The sequence below is a fragment of the Syngnathus leptorhynchus genome, chromosome 6 (genome assembly GCF_054491065.1).
Source record: "Syngnathus leptorhynchus isolate UIUO chromosome 6, UIUO_Slep, whole genome shotgun sequence".
Lineage (NCBI taxonomy): Eukaryota > Metazoa > Chordata > Actinopteri > Syngnathiformes > Syngnathidae > Syngnathus > Syngnathus leptorhynchus.
The window spans coordinates 2,490,737-2,509,574 of NC_141200.1; the positions used below are offsets into that span (position 1 = coordinate 2,490,737).

General features: G+C 43.6%; 1 protein-coding gene across 1 annotated transcript in view; it reads right to left on the reverse strand.

Annotated features, from left to right (window-relative positions):
• Nucleotides 1-17,769, reverse strand: part of nrcamb (neuronal cell adhesion molecule b) — a 42,697-nt gene extending 24,928 nt beyond the window's left edge. Inside the window, exon 1 of the mRNA XM_085914533.1 lies at nucleotides 17,622-17,769. The gene's annotated coding sequence lies outside the window, so the exon portion shown is untranslated. The remainder of the gene's footprint in view (nucleotides 1-17,621) is intronic.
• Nucleotides 17,770-18,838: the final 1,069 nt, after the last annotated feature.

The window sequence follows — 18,838 nt, forward strand, 5'->3', positions numbered from 1 at the left end:
TTTTCTGTCCTTGTGCATCTCCCTGTTGAGTTTTCAAACATGAAGGTCAACGACGTCATGAACGAGACACATATCTCCACTATCTCGTGGCGACAATCATGAGTCACCGCTTACGGTACCAAGACTAACCTGAGGGGGGCAGTATAGTGTTAGAGGGCTTGAGATATTGACTTGAACAGTATCAATTTTGCTGTTATTTTCCTTCCCAGCTTTCTCCTAACGCCGCTCTTATTGGAATCGACGCATAAAGTGATTGACGTCGGTGCAATTTACTCGCAGCTGCCGCTTATCGACTTCAATCTGAGTTCGAAGCGACGTCAGATGCCGCCTTTCCCCACCATTTTGTTAAATGGCCTCGCTCCATCCTGTTACTGAGACGATGCTATCAAAAAGAGCAAGTCAGCGCTGACCTCAGTTACCGCCTGACGCCTGGTTGCTATGGTGATTTAAAGATGGACCGGAATAACCTTTTTCCAAGAGTGGACAGTCGCCACCTGAAGGGGGCGCTCTCATGATCAACTTTACGATGGAGGCCAAGCGAAGACCTTTGATGTAAAAACAACCGTAAAGAATCCGTAGCAATATGGTTATGCACACCATGAGAAGAGGCTGCCGATAATTAAAAACGACTTTGTGGCTCTCCTTGGATATATTATGAAGTGTTTTAAGGTCTTTCCTGGGATCGACTAAACAGCTCAACTATAGATCATCTGTTTACAACTTTTTGGAAAGGAAAATCTTCCGCACTAGATCACTTTCTAACCGTGTTCAATAAAAGTTCATTATACACGGCCACAGAAGCAACAAAAGAAGAAGAAAATTGCCACTTAAAATAACGTAAAGCGTCGTAGGAAAGCCAATTCTGCTTGACACTTGGCTAAACCGTGGATTTATGGACATGCTATGCTAGCCTGACATCAAGAGAGACAAATTAGGGGCAATTTAGCATTCTTAACAAGAGCACTCAGAGAGCACACACACACCTCTGCCAAGGCCTCGATGTTTATCACCCAAAGGATAGCTAAAAGTCGGATCCAGATCCAAGATGGCAAAGCCAAATGAGAAGAAATCACGAAGCTTCAAAATAGGATTCATAGAATTTCGTGCGACATCGAAAATCTTACAAAAATCCTGACATTTGAGAGAAAAAATATGATTAAAATTATTGTATTTTTATTAAAATACAAAAAAATGACTTCTCCTTAAAAATCATGATTTAAAAAAAAAAGAAAGTTGCTTACAGAAATATTCCTATTTTTTTCCACCAAAATTTTGAAAAAGTCATTCTAAAATTTCAACTCACTACATAGTTTCGAAATTGCAATTTCCAGTCAACATTTAGAGCCAACACAAGGATGAAATAGAAACGCCCCTGCAGGTTCAACAAAACTTCCTCTAATGAGCGTCTGTGGGCTTTCTTCTCTGGGCTATTTTTTTTTTTTTTATCTGCACGAGCGTGAACGAAGGTGGTGAGCGTGCTCCGAGTTGACCTGAGGCTTTAATTTTAGCTTGGTACCTAATGAGTGGCAGAATGCAGCTCACGGAGGAAAGAGCTCTCTCCTGACGAAGCCTAATTACCAGCAGAGAGGGAGACAAGCGTTACGGCCGGAACACAAATGCATCCCGCCGTGACTTCATAACAAGGGATTGAGATGTGCCCCAATGCGGACAGACACGTGGACGGAATAGAAACGTCAAAACGTCTCACTTAAGATCCCAAATAGAGGACGCTAATTTGAATGTTGACTCAAACAGATGATGTGGAACAGCTGTCGGCAACAGGTGTAAAACCATGGTGGAGAGCGGAGATGTTTTCCACCATTTGGCACAAAATGAAGCTTGAAGTGATGGAATTGGAAGTGAGATTGGAAGACCTTCTGGAGTTGCAGGAAAGAAATCTATGGCTAGTTTTGTTATAGGTTAGATGGAAGACTCCTCCTTGTGACTGGCTCCAAGTTAGCCATAAGTGTCATAGCTTTAGTTTGTATTTATATAGTAGGTCATATTACTGCAAAAAATAAACAAAAATAAGAATACATTTTTTTAAAAATCATAAATATAGCAAACATGTTTCTTTTGTTGTGCTCACATTGTTGTTATAAATATCAATTACTGTTTTAGTCTAAAAATCTACAAGTTGTTTATTTAAACAGTGCTGACAGTAATTCATTTCATTTTACAATCCTAAAATGGCAATGGTTAAAGTTCCATTACTTTTTGCTGAGAAGACAAACCCACAAAGACCTCATGTTGTGACATTGTAGCAACTGAACAACCATCACGATCACCCCAGTGCAAAAAATAGAAATGAAAGAAATCAAAATCATCCAGCAAATTTTCCAAATTCCTCCCTTTGAAAGCAAATCGCATCACATTCTCTCCCACAAGCCTCATCCAATCCCATGACTGGCTCTATGATTGCCAGTTTGTGATCATCATCGCCTTGGAAAGTGCCTTTGCCCTGAGATGAATCAAAATAAATACATCACCTTTATCCCAGTCAATATCATAAACCCCCAGAGCGGCCGGCGGGCGCATCAGAGGTCAAGCGACATAATCCAGTGGCCGGTCTAGTCCTCGGCTCAACCGAAGCGACTGAGTGACGGGAGAGGGAGGAGAGCGGATTCCCTGTCAAACGTCGCCCTCCCCCCCCGATTACCCTCCCAGCGGCCTCCCTCACCCTCTGGTTTGTCCCTCCCCTGAGTCTGCCTCCCCTCTCACAGTGGGATTAAAAACAACCTTTTGTCTCTTTACAATGGAGGGTTAAACATTTCCTGGTATCATATCAAGTTACTGGGTGGGATTTTTTTTTTTTTTCTACAACCTACCATTTTCTTTAGATCATAATTCGAGTGTCAGGTGGTCAAAACGTGCAACATCATCACTGGACAAGCTCCGGTGCAAATGTTCGAAACGCTCAAAAGGAGCGTGGAGTCGATTAAATGAACAAAATGGCCTCCAGTTACAGGCCAATGACTTCCTTTTTCCATACAGTGAGCTACAATATGTGCGTGTGTTGAGGGGGGACAGCTCACCTCCGCCCAACAAATGTCGGCGTGCGATCCGATCTCAAACAAACACAAAAAAAAAAGGGAGGGGGGGAGAGGCGCTCATTTATTGGCTATTCCTCTCCGCTATTACCGCAACCCACTTTAAAAGAATGGCGCTAAAAAGGCCTTTTGAGGTGTGTTAGCTTTAGTTGCAGAGGGCAAACAATGGCGGAGGTCATCCCTTTGAAAACGAGACCGGGGCCCAACCCGACGTACATAAAGATCCGGACGACAAAAAGCGAAGAACGTGTAACATAATCTTTGCTCACACGAAATAACAATTATTATTGGAGCTAGCGATTGTGAGATCTTCAGTCATGAATATTTAAGTTCAAAAATGAAATATTTGCATAATCGTGATGTTTAATTAGTGTTTGGATTATGAGGAGGGGGGGGGGATCCTTCAGAAACTACTTTAAGAATCTTGCGTCCTCATCGGAGGAGGTCACAAAAAAAGCCGCAATCCTGCAGGCTGGCTCAAATGAAAAGCGTCAGCACTTTTGGGTCTCGGCAAAAAAAAAACGTCAGGCCATCGATTAGAGAAGTGTATCGTAAATAAAGGCGTTCATAAGCCCAGAGATGATGGATGGAGGCGAGCTGTATGGATGATTGTGCAGAATGAGTCAAAGGGGCGATATGTCACCACGGCAGCGGCGTGGACGAGCACGTCTAATGGGCATTATTTCTGCACACTGACTCTGTTGACCGCCAGACACTGGGGCAATTCCCGCCGGCCCATTGCTCCGTCAAACTCACACTGAGACGGGCGACAGGAGCCCGCCCAGCTCTTTGTTCCTACTTCAATAAAAGCACAATTTTTCAATAGCAGTTTTCTAACAAGGGAAAGTTCACACCCAGGCCTGAGAATTTTTAAGCCAGGCAGGCATATATGCATTGGCAAAATATATATGATTAAAATCTGATGAGTATGACTGAAAAGTCAGAAAGACACTTTGAAATAAAAGCATGGGTCCAAATTTAAGTCAATTGTGGCTGGCATCATGTAAAATAAATAAATAAATAAATAAATAAATAAAATAACAGGCCAGATAGTCTATGACAAGGCTAATGAATTACAAATTCAGTCAGACCAAATGTTTTTTTAAATCACAAAATGTATTTTGCCACTATTGCTATTTTTAGCACCAGGCGATGCGAGTGTTGCAGTCACGGTATCAAACACTGGAATTTTTGAAATCTTACGAGACGCCATCTGCATTTCTTAAATGCAACTCAACTCAAGCAGGTTGGACCACAGGCCGGGCCACTCAGGGTTTGGTTCTGGACCGCAAGTGGCCCACGTGCCTCTGATTGAATAGCAGTTGTCGATTACAAGCTGTTTGTACAATACACTGAACAAAGTAGCGGGCGGAACAGAAGTCATTTATCAAACAATGCCGAGATGATGTGCTGCTTCGCTCGCCGCTACTCATAAAGAACGGCGATGAAATCAGAAGCTGTATTTTGCCTGTCTTAACAAATCTAACGCTCAGTACACGCAAAGCATTCAAGACGGTAATTGCCCTCCCGTCAATTTGAGCCTGTTTACTCTTGGAAAAGAACTCATTAATGGACAACAACGTGGAGTAGTTTGCTGATATATGGCGTTAAAAAAAAAAGGCCGGACGAGGTGAATCTCAAACCGCACGGAAGACATCGGATTCGGCTGGGAGACAATGAGCGAAACAAAACCGGGATCTTGATGGAGTTTACATGAATTACAGCAAAGAGGCCCTTTGGGACCGGCTCGACCTCGCCTTTTTTTTTTTTTTTTTTTAAACCAAACAAGGCCCTCGAGCCCGCCCATTCACACACAAACACATACAAAGACGAGGCGGTAAACAATGGCGCGGCCAGGGCGGTTTCCATGGTGCCGTCGAATCTCACTGACAAGGGTTGGAGTGTTAACACGCTCGTAGAACAACGGAGAGGACGACGGAGGGAAGACGAGAAGGATGGAGGAAGAAAGAGAGGTGTTTAAAAAAAAAAAAAAAAAAAGGGAGGGAGGGAGAGATTTACCACACACGGGCAGCAGACCATCCTTTAAGTTAAGGACCTCTGGCGTGGCCTGTATCGTATTTCTTTTTCACGACGAGACCCCGACTGGCGCACAATGGGCCGACTTTACACGAGGAGCAACTCTCTCGTCTTTGCTTACAGGAGCATCCCATTGGGTTTCACTCGAGGGCCACCTTGGAGGTCTCGGGTATCAAAATAGACAAAATATTGGATTAGGAACCTTTGAAACGATGAGCCCAAAACACCCCATCATAATGAACTCATCTTATAAAATGTACCTGCTCGCGCCGGCGCTAATCCCAACGACCATATGCGCACGCCAGAAGTTGGAGGCGGGCGAACCCATCACCCAGACTTCCCTGCCAATACTCATCTCCATCTTTTCCCCCTCCACGTACGAAAGATACTCCTCGTTGCATTGAAAGCTCCAACACTGAAAGTGTGGCTTTCAACTAATTGCTTTCATTTGCGCCGTGCTTGTAGAAAGTCAGCTTTGTAACAGCGGGAGGGCGGGACGACCACCTGTCTCGTCTGAACGTGTGAAAAGAAGACTAGTCAAGCTACTATATTGGTGTGCAAGTGAAGGGGGGGGGGGGGGCAGCCTGGAGCACATCATGTTGGTGTCGAAAAAAACATGCCCACTTAAAAAAAAGAAGAGCAAGGCTTGAGGCCAAGTGCAAATCGTGAAAAGGCCACCGAAGCTACGAGCAGGTTGCTTGTGTGTAAATTAACATTTGTCTGCGTATCCGTGTGTGTGTGTGTGTGTGTGTGTGTGTGTGTGTGTGTGTGTGTGTCCACCGATGGTGTTTCAAGTGTGTGTGTGTGTGTGTTGTAATCCAATCAGAAGCTGCTGCCAACACAAGCCTGCTGGCGAGACATTCAGTTAAGAGGTGGTGAAATTTCACTAGGCTCAACACAAGATGGCTTCTATAGATAGCGTACAAGCTTCATGCTTGAGGTATCTGTCCATGACTTGGCAACTAGGATGCCATCTTGGCCAGATTTTGTCACGTCAATACCATAAGGTAAGCAAAGCTGCAACGGTAGCATTTATTAGCTTAGCGGTAGCTTATAATAATCTCCTCTTTGCTCTTAATGACCTTCCTCCATCACTTTCTGACAGCAGAGTTCTTTTGCTGTGATGTTTTATACAGTAAAAACTTTATGGAAGAAAGCCTGAAGGGTTTTTTTTTTTTTTTTTTCCTCCCAACACTGCAGGTCATGTGCGTCCGTACGTGTGGGCAGAGCTGCTGCCTTTTAATTACAGCAGCACTGTCTTTTCCTGACAATGCTCGTCGCACACCGACACACAAAAAACAGACGGCCGTGCACGGCGCACCTGCCACGAGGCAGATTGGATTTACACTGCATCAATAATTCAGCCGCGCCCGCCTAGATGGGCTGCAAAATGCATACATCCCCGCAGCACGGGTTGCTATTGAGTGAGTGATAGCATTAATAGGAAGGGAGAATATTGTACAAACACACACACACAAACACACACACATTGCAGCAGCACACTGAGGAAGCCTTTAGTTTTTGAAATGACCTGAGTTACTGAACCAATTATTGGTTCATTAAACAGCCACGATATGTTTTATGAATCCCTCTTTTCTATTGGGCTATTTTCTGGGTCAAAATGTTACACCATATATTCATAAAACACAACTGTGGTTTGAATTGGGTTCTATTTTCAGGTAAAAATGGATTTATGCTTGAGTTTGGCCATGGCTAGGCTTAGCTATTGCTAATTAGCAAAGTTTCTTGACATAGTAGTATGTGTAAAATGTCAAAAGTTGATTTACAAAAGTATAAAGAGGTCGAGATTTTAGGTGTGACCTGATCAGTTTCAAACTTTTCGAACTATATTTTTCTTTATTCTGTTTTCAAAAGGCTGGTGTCATCGGCGTACCTTAGCTTATGTTAGCATGTGTTTAGTACATGGCTATTGTCTAAGCTTAGCATGTCAACATTTGTACTTTAATCATGTCCTCCTGTAAATGGTGCCTTGCAAACTTAATATTTCATAGTTACGTTTGAACTTACCTTCTTCAATTAGCTTTTGGCTTGCTAACGTGCTAAAGGAATAGCTGAGCACCCGTGGTCGTATTCAATCTTACAATGTGTCAATATACTGTCATATTTTAACGATTCCTTGGGATTCCTGTAAGGCGAATAGAACATCGATCATTTACAATTGCGAATACGATCGGTCACAAAGCCCAACGCTAAATGCGAGCTGATGTCAAGAATATTGTGTTTTCCGACTCAAGGCCAAAGTACCCGTTTGTGTTTACCGGTGGCAAAAAGCTGAAATTATTGATCACATGAGCCATTAGCACTTTATTGGAAACACTTAGAAGCAAATTCCCTTCAAATGTTTGGTGAAAATGGATCTGCTTTGCTGCTAGCATTAGATAATGCACTCAAAAGCGCCCATTAGGCCATTTGACGGTCACCCAAAGAGTAAACATCAGCAAAAAGGTTTGACCTCTGCAGGCACAATCTATATTTGTTTATTTTTTTAATTTTACCAGAAGTAGATTTCGGAGTATGAATTGATGAATTGTCTTGTAATTTATTCACTTGGATGTTAAGTACTTAGTGTGTGTGTGAGGGGGGGGCTTTTTAACAATTGCTCTTTTCTTTCCCCATATCCGCATAATCATCGAGGTTAATTCGACTGTAAGCTGCTGCGCTATTGTCTTTGACTGCGCCTGCTGCTGAATACTTTTGTGACAGGCGAGCGCCGCCTCGGCAAAGTTGCAGAAAGACTACAACGGGGAAAATAACGAATTCCAGTTGGATATGACTTTACCTTTTCCCCTACAAACTTTGCTATAAACAAGATAAGCACGGTCGTTACAATAAAAAGAATGGACCGGTAACTCTCCAACAATGTCGAGCTCTATAATTCTTCCAGTCTTAGAGGTTAAGCGTGACATTTCCCTGGGCTCTCGACACGCTTCATACGTGTCCTTGACATGACTGACAAGCAGAAAACACCTCAACAAGGCTCTTGGATGCGAGGATAAAACCGGGTACAAGTGGCGCCTGGCGACCAAAAGGAATCTGGACTCTATAAGCATCGCCAAGTGCCACCTGTCTCCAGGTCTTGAAATGACGTCTGGGATCGGCTTGGACCGCTAAAGTCGACCAGACTGTCTGCTGAGGTCCTTTCAGGATTTTTTTCCGCTTGAGTGTTCAATTCGACGCCACCGTAGAAGAAGTCAAACATGTCGGACGGAAACTTTTCGAGTCAATGACAGAACAATAGACGGGCACTATAAACAAAAAGAGCAGATCATCACGTAACGACTGGAGTTTCACATTCGGTTTCACTCGTTTGGCTCTTGATTTGTTGACTTTCGGATCCGAGATTGCAAATAAGAGCGCATTTACACATTCATGGGATAAGCTTCATCGGAACAGGCCGATGTTTTTGCGACTGGCAAATTCATTTCATGCAAGAGCGATCGACAGAGCTCTGCAAAAAAATAAATAACAAGAGCCCGGGCCTAGTTGACATTTCTTCAGCGCTTCCTCTCTCCCACTACCTCTTGCTAGTTTTTTTTTTTTTTTTTTTTTCCGCTCAGGAGTGGCAAGTCAAAACGCTTCGCACAGTGGTAGGCACCCTGATCCCGGAGTGCCTTTCACATGGTAAATAGTTTTGGGTCTGGAAACAGCATTGTGCCGTTATATAATACAGCATCTGCTTTATGGCATGGAAGAAATGCATTGTCACCAAGTGGCAGTGAAAGAGCCATTGAAGACCAGCCAAGACCCCCCCCACCCCCCGTGACACCGAGCTTGGAGGGTTGCGCTCTGATAAACCAGCCAGCTACTCCCTGACTCTTGGCTGCGGCTGACATAGCTAAACAAGACTCAAGTGACAAAACGACAAACAGAACCTAATGAGCGTTTGCGTCCGGGATATGAGGCAGATGACGTCCTGATCGGAGGACTCGGATTCTATTCCAGTAGGATGCTGGAGGTGTTACTGCCGCCGAGTCATAAATCATCCAGCACGGTGCGGCAATCTGCGGGAAGACGCCTTACATTCTCTCCATCACAAGGAAAGGACACAAGGAAAGGCCAGCGTGCATCACGTGACATTCTGGCTTGCAACCATTTGAAGATGTTATAAAATGATGTTTTGGTTTTGTTTTCCGCTTTGAAAAATGACTCTGACTTTGATTGCCTGCTTCAAAAGTAACTTACTTTATTTTAAAAGTAGACACCGACAACCGTGCGAAAAATAACACCTGGATTGTTTTTCATTAATTAAATGAAATAAAATACAATTACTAATAAAATAAAATATAATTATTAAGAAAATAAAATATTTGTGACTCGCCATCATTACTTTTATTTAAACAGAAAGTTTTTTCTCGCAAAACCAGAATGTGCAGGAAATCTTTTCTATTATTATTTAAGAAATGCCATCTTCTAATTAAGTTTTCCACGCATTCCAGTCCATTTGTCTTCACATTCAATGTCAATTTCGGACACAACATTCAATCGCCACAAATAGACCGTGAACACTCACCACATTTTTTCAACCTATTCACATCAATCACACATTCCACCGATCTTGCTAATTTTAGCATCACAAAAACACAAATATGTTAAGGTGATTCTGGCTTGAATTCAAATGGACAATGTCCTGTGTCATGTAGAAGAGACACTTTATATATTTTTTTAACATGTCTGATGTGGGGGTGACTGACAGCGTCAATCAAACTGTTTCTCCGTTTGACCACCTACTCCATTTTGTCCCCGGTCTTTAACCCCGATCGTGACCCCTCGCTCTCGTCACATCAACCTTACATCCGATCAATAGCGGTCTCTTGTTGGGGGACCGTTGAGGCGCAACCACCGCAGCTAACATCCAATCGATAGACAGTCAATCAAAAAAAGTCATCCTCGAGTTGGACAAAGCTACTTTGCTAGCTTTTGTTTCAAGCTGAAGACTTTTAGGGCAGGCTTAATCTGTGTACTGTTTCCAAGCCTGCAGACACAGTTTTAATTTGACTTCAAAGCACAAGCGGATTGTGAGCCTTTTAGAGAAAACTCAGCATGAAATCATTTTTCTCAAATCATTATCACCCCGCAACACACTGCGATGGCGACGTGAGCTCCGTCCTGCTGGGGCGTTAAACATTAAGATGGCCGAGCGACTCTCAAACCGCAATGTCAGATGCGTAATTTAGCCGTAAGATCTTCCGGCTTCCCCCCGATAACCTGATCCGACAACGTCGGGTTCTTGCGGACGCTTTGCCTCGATTTCATCACCGGTCCTTCACAGCTCAGATTATGAGAGTGGAGTTATCACTCTCTCCCAGGGTTGGGGGGGTTGGATTGCAGGACCAAGGGTAATCCTGAGGAGTTTGACTCGGGATGCCGAAGGCTTAATTAGATTTTTTTTTTTTTTTCACTACTGAGAGCCGTGGAGAATCCAATCAGTTCAACCTGTATGAGGTTGCCTCATTCCTGTCTGATTAGACGCAAATCAGCAAGCGGCGTCTATGTTCAAAGGCTATGACGGAAAATAAGGATATGGATAGAATGAATACTAATAGTTCGCCTGAAGGATGGAACAGAGTTGAAAGATAAAAAAAATAGTCGGGTGTGATTTTCTTTAGAGCATAAACATCTGAAGACATTTGGAATTGCATCGATTGAACAAACAACAGGAGACGTTCTCATTAGACCGGGCCGCTTTAGAAGAAACTACCGCTGGCGGTGACTTGACGATTGCTTCGTCAGCTTGAAAAAGCCAGCAAAGATTTCTAGCATCTAGGCTACAGAGTCCTTTATGGGCTTGCTGAATGTTTTTTTTTTTTTTTTGGCAGCACAGTCATGGACATGACACGGCGCAAATGTACTAAAAGGTTCAATGTTGTCAAACACCAAGGCTCACTTCATTAGCTCGCTACGCTGGAGTTTTATGGATTAAAAAAAAAAATGTCCATTAGCATTTTGGCAGGATTGATTTCCGATATTATAACTATTCTGTTGAGTCTAAATGATTCATGCTCAAGTCACGATAATGGTCGGGAAGGTTCAAAGTCATCTTCATAGAAAATAGAAGCTATTGTTCTTAGGAAAAAGCAATGAATCCAAAGTAAAGCTAGCAAGCTAAGTCAGGAAGAGATCAAAGTATCATCAGTCCACTCAGCAATTTAAATCCCACGGGTACAAACGTAGCTTATAGAAGCCGTTTGAATAAATCCATAAGCATTTTGAAAGCTTGGCTTCATTTCATCATATTGGCATTTTTACTGCAATTGCACTTTTTCCATAATAATCTAAAAAGCCTTCCATGCGTATTAAGCGCTATACTCATTTATGCTAGTTTTCATGAAAGGCTTAACATCTAAAGAGCAACTCTTGACATCTCCACGGGTTGACATTTCAACTACAATCGAGACTTTTTGACCAGTCGCCGAGGAGAAAAGAGCACCTCGGTGACTCGGTGAGGAAAAACGGCCCCGTTTCCGTCTGTGGGGGCGAAGTCCGTCTTGCACTTTGCGAGTGCGCTCAGTTGACGAGATTGACGGTCATTGTGCCTTTTGCCCCGGGACGCCCCAGAAGCAGTCAACCTTGAAGTCCCAAGCATTGGGTCGACTTCACATGGGAAGTCCTTTGAATGTCTGCCAGAACAAAACCAATGTAAGGGACACCATTCACCATCGGGATCCAAACCCGACAAAGGCGGGATTGTTTGGCAAAAGAAATGTTGAAAAAAAAAAAATGAAACCGCCTCTTTCTACAGCGGTGAGGTCGATTAGCAGTTGTTGGTGGTAGAAATTTACCAAATGACACAAAACAAACAAAGCCCCGTTGGTGTCCATCCATCCATCCCTTGGAGAGCCTGTTGAAATATTTTAAAAGATTTGTAATTTTAGTAATGACACTAAATCGATTGGTTTCGCGGAGCACATAAAATGATGTGGTGGGCCGTATCTGGCCCCCAGGCCTCGAGTTTGACACCTGTGACAAACAACCCTTCACACAAACACCATTTTGCGCCAGTATGGTCGTAGTCAGTGAAACCAATTAAAATGCATGAAAACTTTCAAACAGCGGATTTAAAATCAATTTTACGGTCATAGGCGAACACCAGGACCGCCAAGTGATCGTCCACATATTGTATTTTACGACAACCCTCCTTTCAAATGAATGTAAGCGAGCCAAGTTAATGACGGCTCGTGCTCCCTCGTAAACCGAAAAACCGCCTGTAACATGGACCACCATGAATAACCAATTCAAGAATAATGTAGCGTACCCCAAATTCCAAAAACGAGACCCGAAGGATATTGAGACGTTTTTACAAGGGACACGACTGCTTAGTAGAATCAAAGCTAAAGGGAATGCTAATAAATCAAGCTGTGGTTTATCTATCCACCACCCACACAATCCCGACCCTACTCCGCCTCCTCTCAAGAGTCCAGTCTGCAGCTAGGAATTATCTCTCTGACAATTACGTCCTCCCGGGCGGGATAGATGCCTCGCTCCGACAGAAAAGTGACCTCGGTGAGATTACGATGATTGCTCTTCCATGGCTTGCATTTGATCTTAAATTGGTACGGCGCACATGTGCACATAATGCTCACACACTCACACATGCTGTTATATGGTGGTGGTGGTGGTGGGGGGGGGGGGGTCATCATAAATCATAATCATGGGCAAAGTTGCTCTCACATGGTGCTTGAGAACAATTATGTTCTTGGCGTAAAAGGGGCAATGATGACAAACAATAACGAAACGATTGGAACCGAATGTAAAAATTTTCCGACCTCAAAGTCCTAATAATCATAAAGCCTTGCCAAGTATTATCTGGGATAGATTATATATTTTTTTTTTTATCCCCCACCAAAAGACGACACATCCGGACAAAACAACAGCAGCAGGCCGTCATTGTCTAGCGAGCTTTTGATAACTCACCAGACGTGCCAATTCATCGTCCGCTCAATGGCGGGATCTCCGATCTAGACTGGGATTTGTTTACCATCCCGTTCTCTTTGTCTCCCCCCCTGGGGATTTTTTCCCAAGATTCCTGGGGCTGGGTGGCGAGTACGGGAGGGGAGGGGGGGGTGAAAAAGAGGGAAAGAAAAGCCCATTGGTTTCACCGGCATCTCGAGCCAAGCTGTCATCTCTGCGGGATTAAGGGCCCTCGGTGGTGGCTGCCGAACCGCTAACATAGTGTTTTACCCTCGGGTGGATGGTGGGAGGGGCCTGGGGAGGCATGGCCTAAATAAGATCTTGAGGTCAGCGAGCCTTCCGAAGCAAAGCCACTTTGCGTCAACTTTATTCATGAGCGTCTCCCGCTCTCCGTTCAATCGTCGTTGCATCGTGCGCCGAGGCGACTCGGTTAATCTACGCCTCCTCGTCGCTTATCTCGCGACGCCTTCCCGTTTCGGCAGGATGTAAGCTCGGGCGGATTTCTCGGCATGCTGGCTTTATGATCAGAAAAGGAGCTGCGGGAAACATTTGCTGAGCCATTAGCCAACAAAAGCCAGTCGCATCACAGAACGGGATGTGCAGACACGATTTATGTAAATACGAGCAAGGCTTGGACGCCTTCGGTCACCGTTCCCTTTAAAATTTGGCCGGCGTACCCCCTTTGCCGGTAGAGTGCAGCCCAATTACAGCTCATGACAAGAAGAGAAGCAGCGGTCCTTTTGAGTGGGTCGTCACCAGGTCGCGTCTACAACATCTGCCGACGCTCGTTTGTTCCGTGAACTTCATTAAACCGGAGGCTCTTTTGTTTCAAATCCAACCCTCCCGCCTCATCCTCCACTCCTAAACGCTTAGACTTAACTGGTGCCAAAGCTTCTCAAGGTTCTATTCTTTCTTCAAAATCAGCTGACAAGGTTATAAACTTGGTTTGCTACTTGCAATCGCTTCAAGATTAAATTCTCACCAGAAACCAAACAACAAGAACTGGATAAATTGGTTTTGGATTCGATTATTGTCTCTATTGGCACCTGACCGACTCAAAGTAAAGTTTCCCCAAAACAGTTTTTTGGTTAAACCCACAGTCCGTATCAAGGTACTAAAGGTCAAGCTTTATTTTATTTTTTTTATTTTAAATCTACAGGTCATACAGACACAGTAAAACCCACAAGGGCCCATTCCATTATCTCCACTTCAAAAGAGAGCTGCATTTGTTCGGACACAAAAGAGCATCACTAATGCTTTGTTCCAAAGACTGTAATAACCTGACATGAGTGATCATGGCGTTCCTATGGCAACCTGTATTGATTGTTCCTGACGACTGCCATGGTGTGGAAAGGACACTGACGTAAAAGACCGGGGTCATCCGAGGATTACCAACCAAAGGTCAACGTCACCATTTTTTTTCTGAAGCCAGAACACAGTTTGGATTTTTTTTTTTAGGTGATTAATGACAAAATTCATCTAACATCAATCAGTGGTGATTCAGCCAGAGTGTTTTTTTAGAGGACATGCCAGAGCAGCTGCGGATTTTTTTTTGAAGCGCTCCAAAGCGGATAAATCACCTTCAATTCGTGTTTATGAGTCAGTCACCTGTCAGCGTTCTCTTCGGATAATCGTCTGGAGCATGTAAACATCAACAGTTGCAGCTGTGCGGAGGAAGAATCGCAACACCGTATCAATCCCCGTCGGACCCGAAGCTTAACTGAGTGTGAAACTCTAATTGTGCCCATCAGCTTGAAACCATCCAGAGACAACGGCGTGAATGAGATGAACATGCAGATCCTTTCTTGCATCTACTCATCTACTCCCTGCATAGATTTGTCGAAATACAACAAGAGCCAGGCAGCCGTGAACAAGTGGGGTGGGATTTAAGGAGTTCTCTGTGCTCCTCTAATGAGGCCCACATCAGTTCCAAGAACACCGGCTGTGAAGGACAGTGTGACTGGAAAGGAACGCCCCGGCTCGCTGGTGGCCTGCTCATCAGTCCCCAAAGATTTGGACCTGAGGTGGCAAAACGGAACTAGGCTGCTCTAGATTGGGTCCAATCAGGACTAGTCAGTGAAGATGACCAGCAAGTTTGCGTCAACATTTCGATGAGGACATAAAAAGCCCCCAGGTCGCATACCATTTTCCTCAGTAATGATGTCAGCACCAGTGACACAAGAGCGACTCTTCTCTTCGTCCTGACCCGTGGTCGGCGGCGGTCACCGTGCCACAGACGGCGCCTTGATGACAGTCTGCATGCCTTGGCGCACCCACGGACTGAAATCGGTGGCATTTTCCTCTTCAACACCCAAGCTTTTCCCACAGCCCCCTCAGGCAGAGGTTTTAGACCAGCCGGGTGACCGACTGGTGCCTCGGCGATAACCCCCAACGCGTGCGGTGGTAATCCCTCGGTTATGCAAATCTCGTGCCAGTTGCAGCTGCTCTGGGTGAAAGTTAAGGCAGCAGCTTGATGTAGGCCAATATCTTGTCCTGATTTTTTGATATCATGCTGGGGACCACAGTGATAGATTCGAACAACTTTCTATTTCGGGCTTTTTTACGTCATCAGGTCACCAAACATGACAAGCCTATTTTGTTGGAGTAAGGAAATGAAAGCACAGATAAGAATAATAGTTTTCAAATGACAGCTAGTTGCGGCGGCTACTCGTACGAAGGTGAAATGAGCGTGTCCGTAGATTTTGGGACATCTCAGCAACTTAATCAGACAAACTCACTTTTCTCAGTTTTGCAAAATGTAAATATTTTGACTTGCAAACTACGGTGCAAAATTGCTTCTTTTAGCTTTTAGTCTATTAGCCAAATGCTAATGCTAGCATCACAGAAAATAACTACTAACAACTACTTAAACTACTATTTTAACAACTGAAACTCATATCTCAAGACACCACTGTAGATAATAGACAAATTTGATACCTGTTTAAGGAAACTAACAACATATTTTTGCTTTGTTACATCCCGCCATCACCGTACAAAGAAAACTTCAACACAAACAAGTGTGTCACTGCCTGTTTTTCCGTTCAGCTAAACACAAACCCCCCCCCCCGCATAGTAGTAGCGGGGATACCGTTATCTTCTTACACAGATTACCAGTAGTCTGCTCGGGGTGCATAAACATTACTAGAAAGTGTGTCAGTGCGTTGAGAGAGCAAGAGGAACAATGAAGCCAGGGGGGTCGTTAGCATTGGCATTAACGTGTCTATTTGAACAAGCAGCGAAAGTGTGCAGCCCAACTCGGTGTGTGTGTGTGTGTTGCGTGCAAGAGAAAGCGTCTGGGGACGAGCGGGAACATGGGGTAGAAGCTGGGAGAAAGGAGGAAGAGGAGGAGGAGGGGGGAGGGGGGAGGGAGGGGGGGGTGATAGTGAGGACCCTCTTTGACTGAGGCTTTAACCAGACAGAGGGATGAAGAGGAAGGGGGGGGGGGATTTAGGGGGGTGGGAATGCACAGTTGTTTTGCGAAGGGGAACACACGGAATGGGGTGTTGTTGGGGAACCTCAAGGGGGGGTAGAGGAAAAGGGGGGGGGGGGGGCTTTCATCAGATTGAGAAGCAAACAAATGGAAGGATAGGCGCAAACAAGCCCTTGTCACGAGTGGTGATATGAACATGAGGAGGAATTAAAAATGTGGACGAGAAAAGCAGCTTAGAGATTTGGAGTGTGCGGCTTTTTCGGCGACAATGGGCCAAAAAAAACAACTGTCAATGTCGACCTATATATACAAAATATGTCATAGTACAGACGATAAGGAAGGATGACATGCATTATATCAATAAAAGTGCTCCGCTAGAAAAATATATAGGCTGATATTATGGAATATATTATTAAAATGATGGCAGGGTCCACAATTTTTCATCAACACTACCGAGGGACCATATTGGACCACCAACTTCCAAACCAGATCTATGACAAAAATGTCATTTGAATTATGGACAAAATACATACATGTCAGCCCATAAATATTTAAAGTTGGCATATCATTGAAGCCCATTGGAATTTTTGGGGTAAAATCTGGTAGGAAAAATTACTTCAATATAAATCTATTTGTAAACTTTAAAAAAAAATCCAAGAATTATGGAAACCAATATGTGAAATGTGATTAATATCATAGATACCATTGATGAACAAAACAGTCTCCTGTGACACACCTGATGCTGTCTAAAGTCACGTGGTCTGGGATACACCGTGATTTTCTGCAGTGCATTTATAGTACTTTTTACAATTTGGGATTGTAGATGGGCAAAATATTAGGAACATCAGTAGCACAACACAACAATCTAAAACTGAGCATTATGATTATTATTTATCGAAACGTCCATTCAGTCCATTTCTGCTGACAGCACGCGATGTAAACAATACTTAATGTTGTGTACGACCTAATAGCTGAACATTGTGCAAGTTATCTGGCGTGGAAATAAAAATGCAATTCCGTGAATGAAAACGTCCACGAGAGGATGCTTTTTTTGCAGAAGCTGTCTGCGTCTCGTGCAAAAAAAAACTCTTGTCAGTGAAAGCCTTCCTTCCTTCCTTCCACGTGTTTTTGTACAAAACTAAAATATTTGTGACAGTCCAAATGAGAGGTCTTACCTTGCTTTGGCTGGTCCACGCGTGGGAGTGTCCACTCGCAGCGATGCTTTCTTCTCCAACCTCCTCGTCTCCGGATGGAGTCCCGTTCGCTCTGCTTGCACTCGTTTTTAGACTGACTCACTCTCCTCCTACCACACACAGACACACACACACACGCGCGCGCACGCGAATTCCCGGGGTCGCGCATTTTACTCTGCGGGGCGCGCGCGGCTGATGTCGCTTTTTTTTTTTTTTTTTTTGGTCTAATTTTTTTTTTTTGTAAACGCCAAAGTATCACAGATGGACAACAGCTGGGTGAGTTTGGAGATTATAAATAATAGTACATTTTTTAAAAACATTGTCTTTTTAATGCACTTTAATGGCTGTTGTGTAAAATTTAATCCCAAGGAAGACAAATGACAAGTGTTTCATGAATAAAATGACTCCCTTGTCTCAAAATAAATAAATAGAAACACCGGGAAAACAAATATTTCCTACATATACACAAAATTGTGGAAAATAGGGCAGACGTCCATTTGCTCTTGCACAATAATAGAACAACAAATGGGGCATGTCAGGACACTGTCCATTATTACGTGCGTCACTCCTTTTTGCAAATTAAACTCATGTCATATCTTCCTTTGGTATAAATGGCTTGTTGCAAAACTAATGAAGTGCTAATGAGCTGCCTTTATTTGCTGCAGCGAGCTTGGGGTGCAATTGAGAGGCAGCACAATTTTGGCACATATCTGGATGTCGGTGCAAATGAAAAAACAAAAAAAACAAATTGGTGATGCGGGAGAAAGAATTGAGTTCATGAGTTAGGCGGGGTTACATGTGAAGAGGATGCATTTCCTCTTCCAGGCTGCTGTGTAATTACATTAGGCTGTTTTTATTCTATTGAGTGGGAGACGCTGTTATTGGTCGTTAACTATGTTAACATGCATTGGGGAGGCAAAATACAGAAATCCATATTTGTGTTACTCATCTAAAGGAAATTTGGGGGGATATTTGAGCGAGTTAACAAAAGCGTCAATATGGTGACGGGATGGTTCTTTATCTGCAATTAGTTAAACAAAATATATTTTGTTACAATTTTGCCATTTTTATTGACTTTGTATATCGATAATAAATTTAAATTGTTTTTTGTTTAGCTTAGATTTAGTAGCTCCAACGTCTACTATCACATTTTGTGTATAGTACACATTTGTTTTGAAAAGTAGAAAAAAATAATGACA